Below are 15290 nucleotides of genomic sequence, written 5' to 3'. Positions count from 1 at the left end.
TCATGTGTATGAGTAGTACTTTTAAAGTCATTAATGAACAACTGATGTTTTTTTGTTAGATAAATGCTTAAGTCATTATCTGCATGTTAACATGAGATGAGGGAGGAAATCTGGTTGATGAGGATCTCATTTCAGGACCAAGAGAGTTACTGAGTATCATCCAGGCTTATCAGTGTCAGTTACTTCTTTCATTGAGTTAAAACCAAACTCGGCTTCACTGAAAGAAAGAGAGCCCCAAACTCAGCGCTGGGTGTCCCACACAGAAGGACAATCTACGTACAGGTCACTGATCTGAACACACTCCTCAGTTCTAGACAGAGGTGATGTTTTGACCTACCTCACAGGTGAGTACAAGAGGGCAGAGAAGTGATAGGAAAATAATACAGGTATGTAATGTAACAAGCCTCTAGCTGTAAAATATTATTTTAATGTAAAATGTTATTAGAATAATTCTGCACAATTATATGTAATTATTGCAATATTACCACGATCATCTCCTCTGTTAAATCATCTGGTTCTTTCTATGTTTCTCTGCTTTGGTTAAAGAGATGAGCTGTGATGAGTTACATGCTGGAGTGAATGTTCGTATAGAACTCAGATGATTTGTTAAAACCAGGTTTCCCATTTGTACCTAGATCTATAATTGCAATATTGATATACATATACATTGACTTAAGGCACACAGTGGGCAAATGGGAGGTAGGAGGCCAGAGCTAATGGCTGTCTGGACATACCACCTCGTGTTTACACGGTCTCTTGCCTCTGGTGAGCTGTAGGTGATCAGTGTGGAAATTCTGCATTCTGTGTAACTGAGCTATTAGACAATTGGATTATGCCTCGCACTTCTAGATAGTCAGTCTGCTGGCTGTCTGAATCCAACTCTGAATTCATGCTGAAATCCAAAGACAAGGGAGGCTTTGGGCAAATTTTTTGGTATAAAACCTTACTTATTGCCTGTCAATAAGGACTGATGGCTTTGAAAGGGGCCATGCACAGATGCTCAGATTTCAGAGAAGATAGAGGGGGGGCTGTGTAGGAATGCTGGGAGCAAGCAGGGTTCTGTCTTGAAGTTTTGTTTGTGACCAAGGCAACTGCGTTGATGAGATGTCTCTAATTGGGAGAGTACAGGGCAGTCTGCCCTCCCAGATCAGAGCCCCATGGGACTTTGAGCACATCTCCATTTGGAAGTGAACTTCAGAGCATAGTTTGCTTTTCTGAATGACCTGATGGTTGGCTACAACTTTTACACTTCAAGGGTAATTTTCAGTAAATGAAACCATGGTTGCTAGTGCTGAATGGGCTAAATGCATTCCGGTGCAGGTCTTCTTGAGGTTATACAAGGGGGAATTTGGCTGACATACCCCTTTTTTGACTGCCTAATTGTTGAGAACTGAGGAGACTTTATAGAAAAGCAGTGTATGCGTTATGAGTTGTTAGTTTTATTAATTTGACTGAGGTTTTCCTCACTTTGGACAGGGTAATAGCTGTAAAAGAAGGAATCTACTAAAATATCTTTTTTAATGAACTGAATTACTAATGTTAAATTTCATTGCTGAAGCATCTTGCAGTAATGTGGCTTTAAATGTGCACTACACAAATGAACAGACTTTAGATCAATTTAAATGTACTATTCCTATAATTTCATAGCGTGGACACTAAAGAGTTGTCACTTGGAGAAAAGAGCAGAATTCCTTCTGCCAGAGTGCTGGCAAAAGTCTCAGGCTTGGACACCCGTTCAAAAGTATTCCCAGGGTTTTTGCTTGCTAACAAACAGAAAAACAAGTGTAATGGTTCTAAGCCAATTATTTCAGTGCTTGCTAGAGTGAGGTATTTCAAAGAATGCTTGGAGAGGGCAGAGCTCTGCTCACTGCTGGCCCTAAGGTATCAGAAAATCCCTGCGAGCTGGTTCAGGCGGCTGCAGCAGGAGGAGCCTGAGGCTGGCTCTGACTTCAGCTGGGTTCTGAGTAGTTGTCTCCAGAGATGCATGGTACAAGTGGGAAAGACCCTACTGCCCCTTCACCCATTTGTGTTCTTGGGATGTTTCCAAAGATGCTCTTCTTCCTAGTTACAGCCCTATTTTAAAGGCAGTGATTAAGCATTGAAGTCAGAAGGGAGTCTCCTTCTTTCTCTCGTCCATCATTTGTGTTATTGTATGATACGGTAACATACTTGAAACGTTTTCATAAAATGTTTCTCTGAGTAATCTTGTTCTGCTAAATTACAGTTGTGAAAAGCCCCTCAAATAGATACCCTGATGCTTGTCTCGAATCCTTATAAAACACTGAAAAAGAGTTTGCCACAGGAGAAGATATCTTGTGTCCTCAGTGAAATGAATGTTTGTTGAAACAGCTTGTCTGCCTCAGTGATGTGAAGAGAAATAGTGAAATAGCAGAGGGCTGAACTACAGCATATCTGACTGGAAATGCAGGGCTGGGAGCAGGGCTTCACACCACTGCTCGCGGGTGAGCGTTTTACTCTTGCTGCTAATCTAGCTTTGGCAAGGAATTCAGAGGGCCCTTAGTTATCTGTGCAGAAAAGCATACAAAATAAGGAAATGTGTTGTGGCCAAAGGAAAAAATGAGCAGATGGTGTGCTAGCACCATACCTGCCACTCCGAGGGGATTGTTGTAGCACAACTACCACTTACAAACACACTGTTATGAACTGAGGCCAAACCCAGGAAGAGCAAAGGGAATGTGATACGCAATGTGATACACATGGGGGCATGGAATAGATACAGCACAAAATAAGGATTATGGCATGACAGGGGAAGAATGGGGGGGGATAGAGGAAAACCTAGTAACAGGTGAGACAACGGGCAGAAGCTGCTGGGGACAGGAAGGGTGCTCAGTGGGCGGATGACTGGTACTGAGAAAATGAATGGTGAAATGCAGAAGTTGTGCAAAATGAACACTGTGCTGTGTGTGAGGCACTAACCATTTCAGACTTGTGTGCAGTTAATGCCTCAATCTACCAAGAAGGAAGTACAGATTTTGTTGAAATTGAAGAGTAAAGTAGAAGGAGGAGGGAATAGAATGGTGGTGGAAGAGAAGATGCTACAGCCAGGCCAATGATGGTGAAAATTGCTGTTAATTTGGGAGAACAAAAGAAATGGCAAAGATCAAGGGGAGGCAAACCTTGATGTGCCAGGTATTGCCTCAAACAGGAAAAACTGAGGTGCTGAAGGAATCTCTTTTTATCATGCAAAAAAATTAGTGAAGTGAGAAAGAATGTGATGCTTGCAAACTAGCAGTAATAATCAGGCAGAAGAAAGATTTAGAGATGAAGTGTTCTGTCTAAAGTGGCATTTGTCTTTTTGGTGCCGGCAAAGAAACCCATTAAAGTGTTTATGCAGGGATGTAAACATCTATTCTATGGTAGTCATCGGCAGTATAGCTTCAATAAACAGTGTTTAATGTTTAAACAAGATATATTGCAGTGGGATGCTGGAACTTATGGAGCATTCAACTGCCAAAACTGCCTTTTCTTGGCCTGGAAAAGTAGTGCAAGGAAGAAAAGTGCAGTTTTTAACCGCCAGTTTTTATTTTTTTACTGACAAATGTTAGGTGAAATATCAGAAATTTTTCACATTAAGGAAAATTTCTACAGTCAAAAGTTCACTTGTACTTCTGCACTCAAGAAAACATTTTACATCTCCAGTCTTAACCCTTCTTTATACCATTTAAACATCTTGAATGTGCGGTCTGTAATAAGCACATCTTCCAGTCATTTCTTTACAGCTCCAAAAGACTTGTTTTACTATGGAAAAACTGCAGGATTTTCTTTATTAAACATGCTGGTGTTATCCCAGCAGAATCTGAACGTTTTGGATTGAAAATGAGAGTTTGAAAGACCTGAATCTTGTTCAAGAAAACATGGTGAATGCCATTTGTCAGGAAAGCTGGAAAGAGACCCAAGTGTCACAGATCTGGGTGTCACTCTCTTTGTAATGACAAGAACTCTAGAAATACGAACAATGAGCTAAAAGATGAGTAAAATCGGGTAACAGCAATGCATGTTGAGTTTCTGTGTTGTAGAGTAAAATAAAGTGAGACCAACTGCTACACAGAGACATACTTAAAGGGACTGAAGAAAGGCAAAAAAGGAAAATGTATGGGACAAGTTCCTATCCACAACTACTTTCTAAAAATAAGTTTCAGCCACTTTCCTGCCTTTGATGTGTGTTCTGCAAGATGGATTTAGGCCCCGTTTGAAACAACAGTAAATGTCAGATTGGAATGATGTGTGTATTATTACTCAGACTATTTTATATCAGGAAGATCTTTGTGGACATCATCCAGAAAGAACAGAGATAAAGCATTCTTCTTTGATCCTAGAGGGTGGTCAGTCAACAGAAAAGTCTCTGCAGTTCATCATTTTCAGAAGCTTTCCTGCCTATCATAAAAAGCCTATTTATGTAAAAGGCAGAGACGACTAGGGATATAACTCTGTCCAGAATGCTTAAAAATATGTATGTCAAATACAGGATAGATTGGTTGAAATTACCCTGCAAAATGCAAGTTTTAACAGATTCAGCTAAAACATGAAACAGAGGACAGCTATAATAGGAATAGGGTTTCTTACCTTCCCTACTGTCTGCTTAAACCTCACCTTTATGAACCCTTTGTACCAAGCTGCAGTGTTCTAACTATGCAACAGTGTTAGTAAATCATGGAGATTGATTGCAGTGGAGTCTTTAGCCACTGGACCAAAGTCTGGTATTGGATCTTACTTAGATTGCAGTGATAATTTCCTAAATAAAAATCAGGGCCTAGAAACCCAGACTCCAGAAGGAGGCAGGTTTGCAGAACTTCCAGAACTGGTGGGATTATGTTACATTTGGATTATGAGTCTCAAGACAGAGCCTGGCGAATTTGTTTTCATCCTCAGGTGAAGAATTGCTTTAGTCACAACTAACTCAGAAGTGTATTGGGAAAAAGCTCCTCCTATTTAGGCTATTCATAGCATCTGATTGCAGCAATCCAGTTCTGGGTTTCTTAGGGACCGCCATTCTGTCAGATCAGTAAGACAGTCTTATTATCTTCTGTCCTCAGCAGCTGGGTCCCAGTCCTCTTCTGAGTGTCCAGATTCGCAGCTTACTGAGATCACTGAAATACAAGAAGTTCCATTTAAGCATTAGAAAATCCTCTTTTACTGTAAGGGTGATCAAATGCTGGAACAGGTTGCTTGGAGAGATTACCTTGGAGATGCTCAAAATTCAGCTGGAGACAGTTTGGCAAGCTGCTCCAGCTTACCTTGCTTTGAGCAGAGGGTTTGGACTGGATGATCTCCAGGGGTCCTTTCCTCCTCAACTATTTTACAATTCTATGATTCCATGAATTATTTTATTCCCATAACTTTAGTGATCTCTGAATTAGAGCAGAGGACTTATTGAATTCCTAGCTATGATAGAAAACATAGAATATGTAGGCAGCAGGTCAAAGTATCCCAAAGGCCAATGGGAATCCTCTGTATATGGGAGCTGAACTTTATTAATGGTGACTATATCCAAAGACTTACGTGGTTATTCTCATTCTGAAATCCTGAAATGCCATGGAAATTCTCTTGAGGGGATGGATTTTGGGTACCACTGAATTCAGTGCAAGAGTTTCTTATTTATATTCAAGGAAGGAGTTTCTGTTCCCAACTTTGTTTCTGAGTCAGTCCGTTTGCACCCCTTTCTCTCTTTGCATTTCTTTCACTATTTTATAAAATGGTGAGCCTAACCTCCTTTGTGTGGTATGTTAAGGTTTCTACATGAAAACTGCTAACGAAGAAATAGATGTTCTCATTTAGTTAATAAGATCAAATGTTGTGTGTGTTCTATAGTGAATGTATGTTTTCTATCTGGCAGGAAGAAATGATGTTAATTAATTACTTTGACATAGAGTCATGTTGTTGCAGACTGTATTATAGATGTCCAGATGTTGGGTTGTTCTTCCAGGATGCAATATGTTCGAGTGTATTAGGAGATGCATTTTTTCTTTGTGTACGACTATGACAAATTAGCCAAGCTGCTAACTTGCTTGAAGGCATCTTTCACGTTTCATCCATTATATGAGTGATAGATGATATTAAACCACTTCTTCTTTGTTGCAAGGAAAAACACATTGTGGATAATGGAAAGAAAATAATCAACACTAATATTTGCCCCAACTTTGTTTTTTATCTGCATGATCAATAGTTTTTTTTTATTCACTTTTCATTCTCTTTTGCTTCATTTGCTCTATAGCTGTAAAGGGCGTGTTGCTTCTTGGAAGAGCACTGGATCTGTGCTCTTCCAAGCATTTTGCTCACTATCTTATATATGAATGCAGAACTACGCAACTAGAATTATTCTGGACTTATAGGCCTACAGATGACAGCAGAAACTCAGCCCCTGTCAGTTTAAACCCCAGTAATGTGTCTGTGTGGTTTTGCTTTTGCTCAATTCAGAGGAAATAATCAGGCAGAGTCAAGATGAGAATCATCAGGTCAAATTATCGGGATTTCCTCTTTTAAAAATGCTATCATTTCCTTCCTCTGATAATTTCAGTAAATACTTGATTCGTTAATATTTAAATGCACCTACTTTTTCACCTAGTGCTTTAGATGTGTAACTGTTATTCTGTCGTTGTATCATTTTTGCCTTTGTCTTTGTAATTTCTGAGGGCAACTTTCAGAATTAAGTACTAATTTTTTCTTTAATTTAATTGATTCTTAAAATAACATTTTAGTTCCATCTATGTTTTCAGTAGGAATTAAAAATCTGTTCTAAACTGTTCTGTGCCCTGCTAGACTCTCTGCACAAGTCTTTCAGCCTTTGAAGTACAGTTTCTGAGTTGAAATTATTTTAAATACCTTGGGAAAAAAAAAAAAAAAAGACCAGTATGGAAAGTAATGTCTTCTCTTAGTATTGGTGCTTGGAGTAGTTTTTCATTCCTTCTGAATTTGTCAGAAGAAAACTCTTTAGTTGTTTCATTCTGTTACTTAGCAGTGATACAGAGATCATTGATTCTCGCTTGGTACGCAAACCAGCCTAATGTTCAGGCAGCACTATCAGCGATTTGTTATCCGGAATGCTTCTATTCAAATCAAACTAATGCCATTTTAATTCAAGAGTAAACAGGGCTCTGAGTGGAAATGAGAATTCTGAACAAACCAAAATGTTTCTTACCTTCAGATGTTTTTCTCAAGGTGAAGATTAGAGAAGACAAATTTCTGATGTTTACTGTTCATACTGTTTCTTTAAGAAGTCATAAAATGAATATTTCTAGCCCAACAAGACTGTTTTTTGAGTAGGCACTCCTTCCAGTTGTCATTTAACCAGACAGTTCTTCAAATTAAACTACAGGATGGCTTCACTCATAGTTTGCAGATAAATCTTGCCACTCAATGCTTTGATAAAGATAGAAGTCCAAATTCTATCTTTTCTGCAACTCTTTCACACGTCCAATAATAGGAGTAGCAGCATAAAATGTTAAATGTAAATGATAAAGCTCTGTGTTAGAGCTGGGTACCAATCTTGATCAAGATGCTTCCCTGCACAACACAGAATTTCCACATTTCTATCCTGAAACTGAATTCTTTCTTTAGTAGAATAAGCAATGGTCAGCACAGGTATATGAGTCATGCAGCTTGATAGGAGATTGAGAGTTTCATAACATTCAGGAAAGTCAGCGTAGGATTACAGTAAGTTAGGTTAAAAATTCCATTTTTCTTCATTGAGTATTTCCTTCTACGTTTCCTTTAAAAGGGGATTTGAGAGGGACGTGTTCTGAGTACTTTACACCTTTGTAAAAAAAAAAAAAAAAAAAAAAGAACTTTGTAAATGTAAGTTTGTACACAAAACACTTCCAGTGATGCCCAGACTGCTGTGAGGAGAATGATGAGGGCCCTGTAGCACTTACTTTTCATTGAAGATCTCAAAATAGGACCCAGGTCCAGCTCCTGAGTGAGATTTCAGTTGTTAATTGATGTGGTGTGAGCCCTCTGCGCAGACTGAACTTTATTTGCTCTGTATTCTGCACATAGAAAGCATTTTCATTTCCATCCAGTGACTCTATGACTGATTAGCTCATGTTTACTTCACTCTCAGTATCTTCCTCTAGAGCCATGTATTTTCCTGGGTTCAATACAGAAATGGAAATTAAATGTCAAACTAGTCTCTGGTTTTTCTGAAGAGACAGACTTGAAAAACAGAAACATGACCAGAAGAAATGTTTAAAATTTTATCATGACCCAGTCCTCAGTTATCTTGCAGCTGATTCTATCTGTTCAAGGGCTGTGTGTAATTACTTTTTAAGTAAGTGAACAGACTGGCCTCACTTGCAGGATTGTTTGGTTTACTGTAATTAGGTAAATTAATCAGTACATTAACTTCCTAATGCAGAGCACGGTTCTTTTGAAATGAATTGCAGATATTGACTATTTTGGTAAGATTTAAAGAACAAAAAGCTGGACACCAGGTCGGCATTGCAAGGCTACTAGAATTCGGTAAATGTGCAAAAGCTATTGAACTCCAGAAACAAATGAGTCGTACAGAGAAAGTAACACTGGGGTTATTTATTTTCTTTTTTAAGGGGAAAAAACCAGATTTGTTTGACTTAGTTGTTTCACTTTCGTCTAGAGATGTAAACAATGCATAACTGCTTGATGAAATGGTGTCAAGCCTTGGCCTAACCTGGTAATGAGATTCCATTTCAAATCTGCAAGGTAAAGGGCCCTCCCATGTCCTTTGCTTGCAGTGTTCCTGTTGGCATCACCCATGCAATCCCAGAAATTGATCTTCAGCATATTTGGGATTGTTTCTTGTTATGTGCGTGGCAACTTGTGTAGCACCTGGGTGATGGTGCTACCAGACCTTTCAAGTCCCAAAATCTCTTACCAGAATGCTTTCTACACAGCCCCCTGTTGTTAACAAAGGGACATCTGATAGCTAACATAAGTACAGAATGGCACGTTAAATGAGGCTTTCTGGTTTCTCCTGACTCATCCACCCTTTCATGTCAGTCTTTCAACACAGTGATTCTCTGGACACATTAAACATGAATCAGTCCCTTTGTTTTAGTAGTTGAGTGCAGCCCTGTATCTCATTAAAGAAAGTAAGTCACAATGAACAATGTCATATTTCTAAAACTTTTTAATCTCTCAAATAAATGCAGACCAGAGAACAGTCTAAGATTTTTCCTGAGTAACTCACTGGAAAGGAAACTGGGTTATGGAGTGGTGAGTATCGCCAGTTTCTAAATTGCCCTGGTCAGGACATGGCAGTACTACAGCAGGCTGAGGTTGGAAGATGATCTTCTATGCCAGATCGAGGCTCCATCTGCCTTTCATCCCCCTGGTTCTTTCTGTCTCTATCTTCTCCCTCCCATCCCATTTTTCTCTCATTTTCTGATTTTATCCATTCTTTTTCTTTACTTCCCTGAATTATTGCCCTTAACACCACCTAACTCTTGGGTGGAGAAAAGAGTGGGATTCCCTTGCGCATGCCCCAGGTCTTCCACACAAGAAGCTGGAGGCTGAGAGGCCTCCTGAGCTCCCAGCTCTGCACAGTGGCTGTCTTCCTGATTGCATTATCCACTGGGCAGGAGGTGGAGTGGGTTTCAAGGAGCTGCCTACTGTTTTACCCGCAGTAAGATGCTGCAGAAGAGCAACTAAATGTTTCTCAAGAAGAGCAATTCAGGGTTTTAGTGCCTCACATTCTCTAGAGTGCTCTGGTGCTGCTTAGGTAGCCTAGCCCAGAGTCTACAACTGTGTTTTATATCACGGAAGGATTAATTTAATGCATTTCAAAATGACATCCTGCTTTTTCAGGATGTGTACACACATACCAATATTCAGCATGCTTTAGTTTCTTAGCTGAGTCACTGTTGAAGTAGAAACTGCCAAGTGTGCCACCAGTGTCACACCGTGGTGTCCCTTTCATGTAATTGTGGATCTACGTATCATATGAAGGAAAACAGAGATGGGCAATCAGAAGCACTTATTTAATGTCATTTGTCTCTTGAGAATTCAGTGTTTGCTAAGGATGCCAAGTTGACACCCCAGGAGAATTGAGTAATGTACTTCTATGTTTGAACTTTAGCAGAGGGGGGAAGGAGAAGAGGGAAGAGAGAGAGATGTGTCATGACTCATCAGGCATTTACTGAAGTATAGTGAGTAAGAGCCTATGAAACATGAGAGTTTCTTTAGTTCTATTAATGGCCAGAGGTCTGTTTCTGCAAAATCTGTGATTGTTGTTTGGGAGCATCATAGTCACCATCTGAGCCTACTTTCCAATAGCTTTTCAGTGCAAGTGCCCCTGCTCCAAAAGCCTAATTAAAATGAACGGTGTCTCCATTTCTTTAGAAATTAAACTCAAACCACTCTCCAGTGCTGGCAGGTTTTGTAAACAGGTGAGGATGATTACATTGCTGACACTGACCATGTACTGCACTGAGACTCCTGACACATGGTACCTCCCTGGTAGTGTCTTTTGTGTGCTTGTGCTCATTAAAAACTAATTAGTGACATTAGATCTTCTTACTGTAGTGTACTGGCAAAAAAACAAGATGGATTTTGTTGAAAAGTTTCAATTTAGCTCCTGGTAAAGCAGTTTACATTGCATGTCAGAGATCAAAATATACATGGACAAGTCTCTTTGCATGCCGTGTGAACAGTAAGTTCATGCCTCAGAGAAGAGCTTGTTGCTTCTGCAGCCTGCTTTAAATAAAGCTTGAGGGTGTAGAGAGCCTGCTCCCCACTGCCATTTCAGGACACATAACTCACAACAGTCCTCAAACAGCTCAGACCTTGTCTTCAGCTCAGGGAGGGCTTTCATCACACCAAGAAAGAGCAACCTGTGTTTCTTTATGTAGGTGGGGAGCCCCGTGATGCAGCACGTATCAGAGCAGCATCATCTATTGATGCATTACCTTTAATGCCATTCCAAAAGACCCTAAATAGACAGTGGTCTCAGGCTGAAATTTCTAGAATTACTGAGGGCCACTACTTAAACTGCCATTTCAAAGCTGTCTGTGATGTTTGGACTGTGCCCGCTACCTTCACTTTAGTATGTAAACCAAATGCTAGATGTCATTGTGCGTCCATTGTGGTAGAAATGAGTAGCTAGATAGCCAAAACCTAGCAAAAATGCACTCATTAGCTGTGGCTTGAGAGGTGAACATGCAAATATTCTTTCTAGTTGCAAGGATTTGAATTATTTGTGTACAACATAATTTTTTATGCATCCTTTTGTTCAGCAATTAATATTTAACAGTCTCAAATAAAACTGTCAAACAATATGTTCTTTGCAATGCAGTATTAAAATATCTACCAATCCTTCATACTCTATTATAATAAAACGTTAGAGTGGCTAACGTGAATGGTGGTTTAATTTGATGATATTAGTACAAAGATTGGATTTAATAATCCCCCTTATTTTATTCCACAGAGGTTGGGGCTTTTTGTTTTTCTTTTTTGTGTGAGTACATGCAAGAGAAATGTAAGAAAATGTGAATACATGAGGACATTAATGATTTTAAGGTATCCATTCAGTGGAATTTCTCTTACACCCATTTGTAGGCTGCCTGGAAATGTGTCTCAACTTAATTCTCTAGTTATAAGCAATTTGCAACTTGAGCAATAATCTTCATAACCTTTGCTACAGTTGTGTCCTTGATGTAATAGGGAAGGTAGCGCATTAGTAGTCACATGCTGAGCTCTGGCTGTACCTGAGATTTAATGATATTTAACTCTGGACCTAATTTCAGCTTACAAGCGATTACATGCTGTCCTCCGGGACACTGATGCAAAGAATTTCCAAATAAGTTGCAAAATAGTGATGAATTAACTTGTAGTCTTGTCAAAATCAATTATCGTACATGACAGCTCAACTACACTTTTCTGTTTGCTGCACTGCAGCATGCTAAACACCAGCCAAAGTGTAAACATAAAGTCCTTGCATGTCAAAACTCTCTAGCAGATTGATCTTGTATTTCACGTGCGTGCAGCTCATTCAGAGTCATAGTGGAAATGCTTTGCTTACATTCACAAAAACTGAATATTTCTTCCTGCTGTGTTTATAAACTGTTGCACTACGCAGTCATAAAAATACGATACAGTTTGATGAAAATATACTTGTGGATCTTGTCCTTGGGGATCAAAGTTAAAACTCTTTTGGGACGGGCTATGCTCAGTGCAAGGTGAGAGCTCTGGCTCGGGGGGCTCTGCAGCCAGGTGCTCCTCTGCAGGGCGAGGCATGGACATGTGCCTGTTCGGGGCGGTAAATCAGACGGCCCCTCCCTGTGTACCTGGGGCTGCAGTGGGAAAATTGAAGTTGAATTTCCCAGCCTGAAAAGTTGAGGTGGTTTAGCTGCACCCGAGGACCTGACCGGTTTGCTCTGGTTGTGATTTTTCACAGAGGCACAAAGATTTTTCACTTTGTTTGAGGTCCCAGCCACTCTCTGGAAGGCAAGACTACTTCAGTTCTTACTTGCTTGGTGATTTTAAAGGTTTAATCGCATGCTGAGTGCAAAGAAGCACTGTCTGTGTCAGTGTACACTCTTGTGCAAAATTCTGTAGTTGTATGATTATAAAATTCACACAGCCACTCTGCTGTAGTTTATGTATAAAAGGCAGTTAAGCTGTCAGGGTAGCATTATGCTGTAGGGTTATGACCAACTTAAGAGATATAAAAGATAATAAAGATCCATCAACATCTGGGTAGGTCAAAATCACTGTGGGAAAGGCTGCTAAAAGTTTCTAGTGGTATCATGCTAGGAGTCTGCCTTGCAGGTTTAGCACTTGGCTGTATGTAGAGGCCTGTCAAATGTTACTACAGAGAGAAATATTTCTAGGACTTGTGGCATTTCCAAGCTTTAATTTCTCTGATATATTTTGGATAACACATGTTGCTGAAACAGTAAATATTCCTGCCGACAGATTACTGAACCAGGAAAATACTATTTCAAATGCAGCATTGGTAGATAATGAAGCTAGAATAAATGACCAAGTCATAGTAAATAACTTCAGACTCAGTAATAACTATTTGGTTCATTTAAAGTTGAGGGAGGTAAAAAGCAAAAGATCATGTATCTATAAAACAAAACTTCAAAACTGAGGAAATACATTTGGAAATTACTTTGGCCTAGAACCCTGAGGAAATTTAATATGATAGATGCCCCAAAGCCCAGGTTCTCCAGAAATCATCAGGAATCAGCAATGGCAGAAATCTGTAGCTAGAAAGTTGAGAGCCAAGTTCGTATTAGTTATCAAAGGAAAAGATAGTAGAAATAAGAAAAGATCTGTAGCGAATACAAAAAGGAACCACAACAGACAAAACTGTCTTAAAAGTCAGGGTGTGTTAGGGATAAAGTGAGATTTTCCGAAAGTCAAACTGAGTTATGGCAGGGACTATTGAAACAAATAGCAAAAGGTTCTTCAGCTGCATAGCTAGAAGGAGAGAAGAGAAAGATGGGAGAGTCACGCTTTGGTGGAAATGGAGTAAGACACTGGTGCCACCAAAAATAGACAGGTCATTTTTCCAGTTTTCTGTAGGAATGATGAATGTGGGGTCCAAGTGTGGATGAGTAATAGAAATAACCACAACTGAGGCTTGAGCAAAATTTGAAGACATTAGTATGCTCAAGTAAAAGAAATCAGATAATCTGCCAGCAGTGTTCTAAGACAAAAGCACATGAAATTCAATCTGATAGTGAGGATTTGTTAATAAATCTTGCCAAGGTGAAAGGGGTACTTGTCAGAGTCCAGAATATGTTGGCCAGGGTCGTGCAGAAATTCCACACAGTAGGGCTTAATGCCTTCTGTGAAGTTTACTTGAAGTTATTTCAAGTTACGTGGCATTTTAATTTAAGAGAGTGACATATTTTGGTGTATTAATTACACCTAGCAGAATGTAACAGTTGCTCTGTACATTTGAATCACTGTACCAACATGGATTTTGTTGGGAGGGGTTCAGCCTCCTTTGTGGTAGCTGTGGTCAGCCAGTCTTCCCTCAGCACCAAGGACACGGCGTTCACCTCATTCCTCAGTCTTCCATTGTCGGTGTTCATTCACTGGTAACTGCATAGTGTATCTGAAGAAAAGCAGCAGAGTGGCTACATTTAAAAGAGTGGAAAATAGCGGACATGTCTAGAGGCCTCTTTTCATACTCTCAATAATGTAAACATCATAGAATATGTTTTGAAAGAAATAAGAGAATGAAAAGCCTCTGTGAAAGCTCACTGTTAATCTTGCTTTGCCGTGAATTCTGTAGCTTGTGGTAAGAAAAAAAAGGATGTTCTGTTTATTTGGCCGAAAATATCAGCGCAAACCATGTAAGATGCGCTAGGAATTCAGCCACATGATGTGCACAGTATCTGAGTTGCCTCCTGCTTGCTGAATACAACTTGAAGTCTGAGGTCAGACATGACATTGCCATCATTCTGCACTGGAGACTGTAAGCCAGAAGAGGAGTCGTGGTCCTCGGTGTGGGACTGGCACTCAAACAAGCCACGGCACCCACTTCCAGGATTCAGTTGTCCATCTTGGATGTTCTGGTGTATGAATGCTCTGCAGCTAATGAGCTGCAGGTGCCTTCTAGGAAAATAGATGGGCAGGGCAAAGGTGATGATGCTGGGGAGTATGTGTATATAACTGCAGAAAGCGCAACAGACTCTTCAGTCTTCCTAAGAGGATGTTGCGGAAGTTCTAAATGTGCCATTGGCAAAAAAAAATCTGAAAGAATTATTGTTCTGATGAAAGCCCCCATTTAGAACTTGACAGTTACTTTTGAACTATTAACTCAGCCCAGGAGTTGACCTCTGTAGGCAGTTTGGACGTCTGCAGTTCACAGTGCAGAATGTCCCACTATAAAAATTCTTCCTATGAATGTAAAGATTGTTTTTGCACTGGTGCATCCAGTTTGTCATCGTTTTGATAGTTCCCCAGTTCTCTTGGTAGGCATTGCTGTCAGTCAGCACTTCAGCTTAAAATACTCTCCTGTTGATGTCTGCATCATTATCTGTTAGATAATGTAGTTCGTTTCTAGTTGTTGTAAGTAAAGAGCTCTTTTCTATTGAAAGTAGAAATACATTATTTTGTAGAGCTGAATTCTGCAATTAGCCATGTAAAACAACTCATTGTTATTTAAACCCAGTAACACTGAGAGGGATGCCCCAGCAAGATCAGGACTGACTAGTAATAACAGCTATTTAGTTGTCTAGATTGGAGTGGCCCAACAAATTTCTAGGAGCTCTAATCCAGATCTAGGTGCCAAAACAGAAGAGGAGCGAGCTACCATGAAAACGTGATCCTGGGAATGTGTG

At 39.8% G+C, this 15290-nt stretch overlaps 1 protein-coding gene across 17 annotated transcripts in view; it reads left to right on the top strand.

Moving 5' to 3' along the window:
* MEGF11 (multiple EGF like domains 11) overlaps positions 1-15290 on the top strand; it is a 280422-nt gene that overhangs the window by 117656 nt on the left and 147476 nt on the right. The window lies entirely within an intron of this gene.

The sequence above is a fragment of the Numida meleagris genome, chromosome 9, assembly GCF_002078875.1.
Source record: "Numida meleagris isolate 19003 breed g44 Domestic line chromosome 9, NumMel1.0, whole genome shotgun sequence".
Classification (NCBI taxonomy): domain Eukaryota; kingdom Metazoa; phylum Chordata; class Aves; order Galliformes; family Numididae; genus Numida; species Numida meleagris.
Note: the sequence above shows the minus strand (reverse complement) of the source record. Positions and strands in the feature narration are given on the sequence as shown.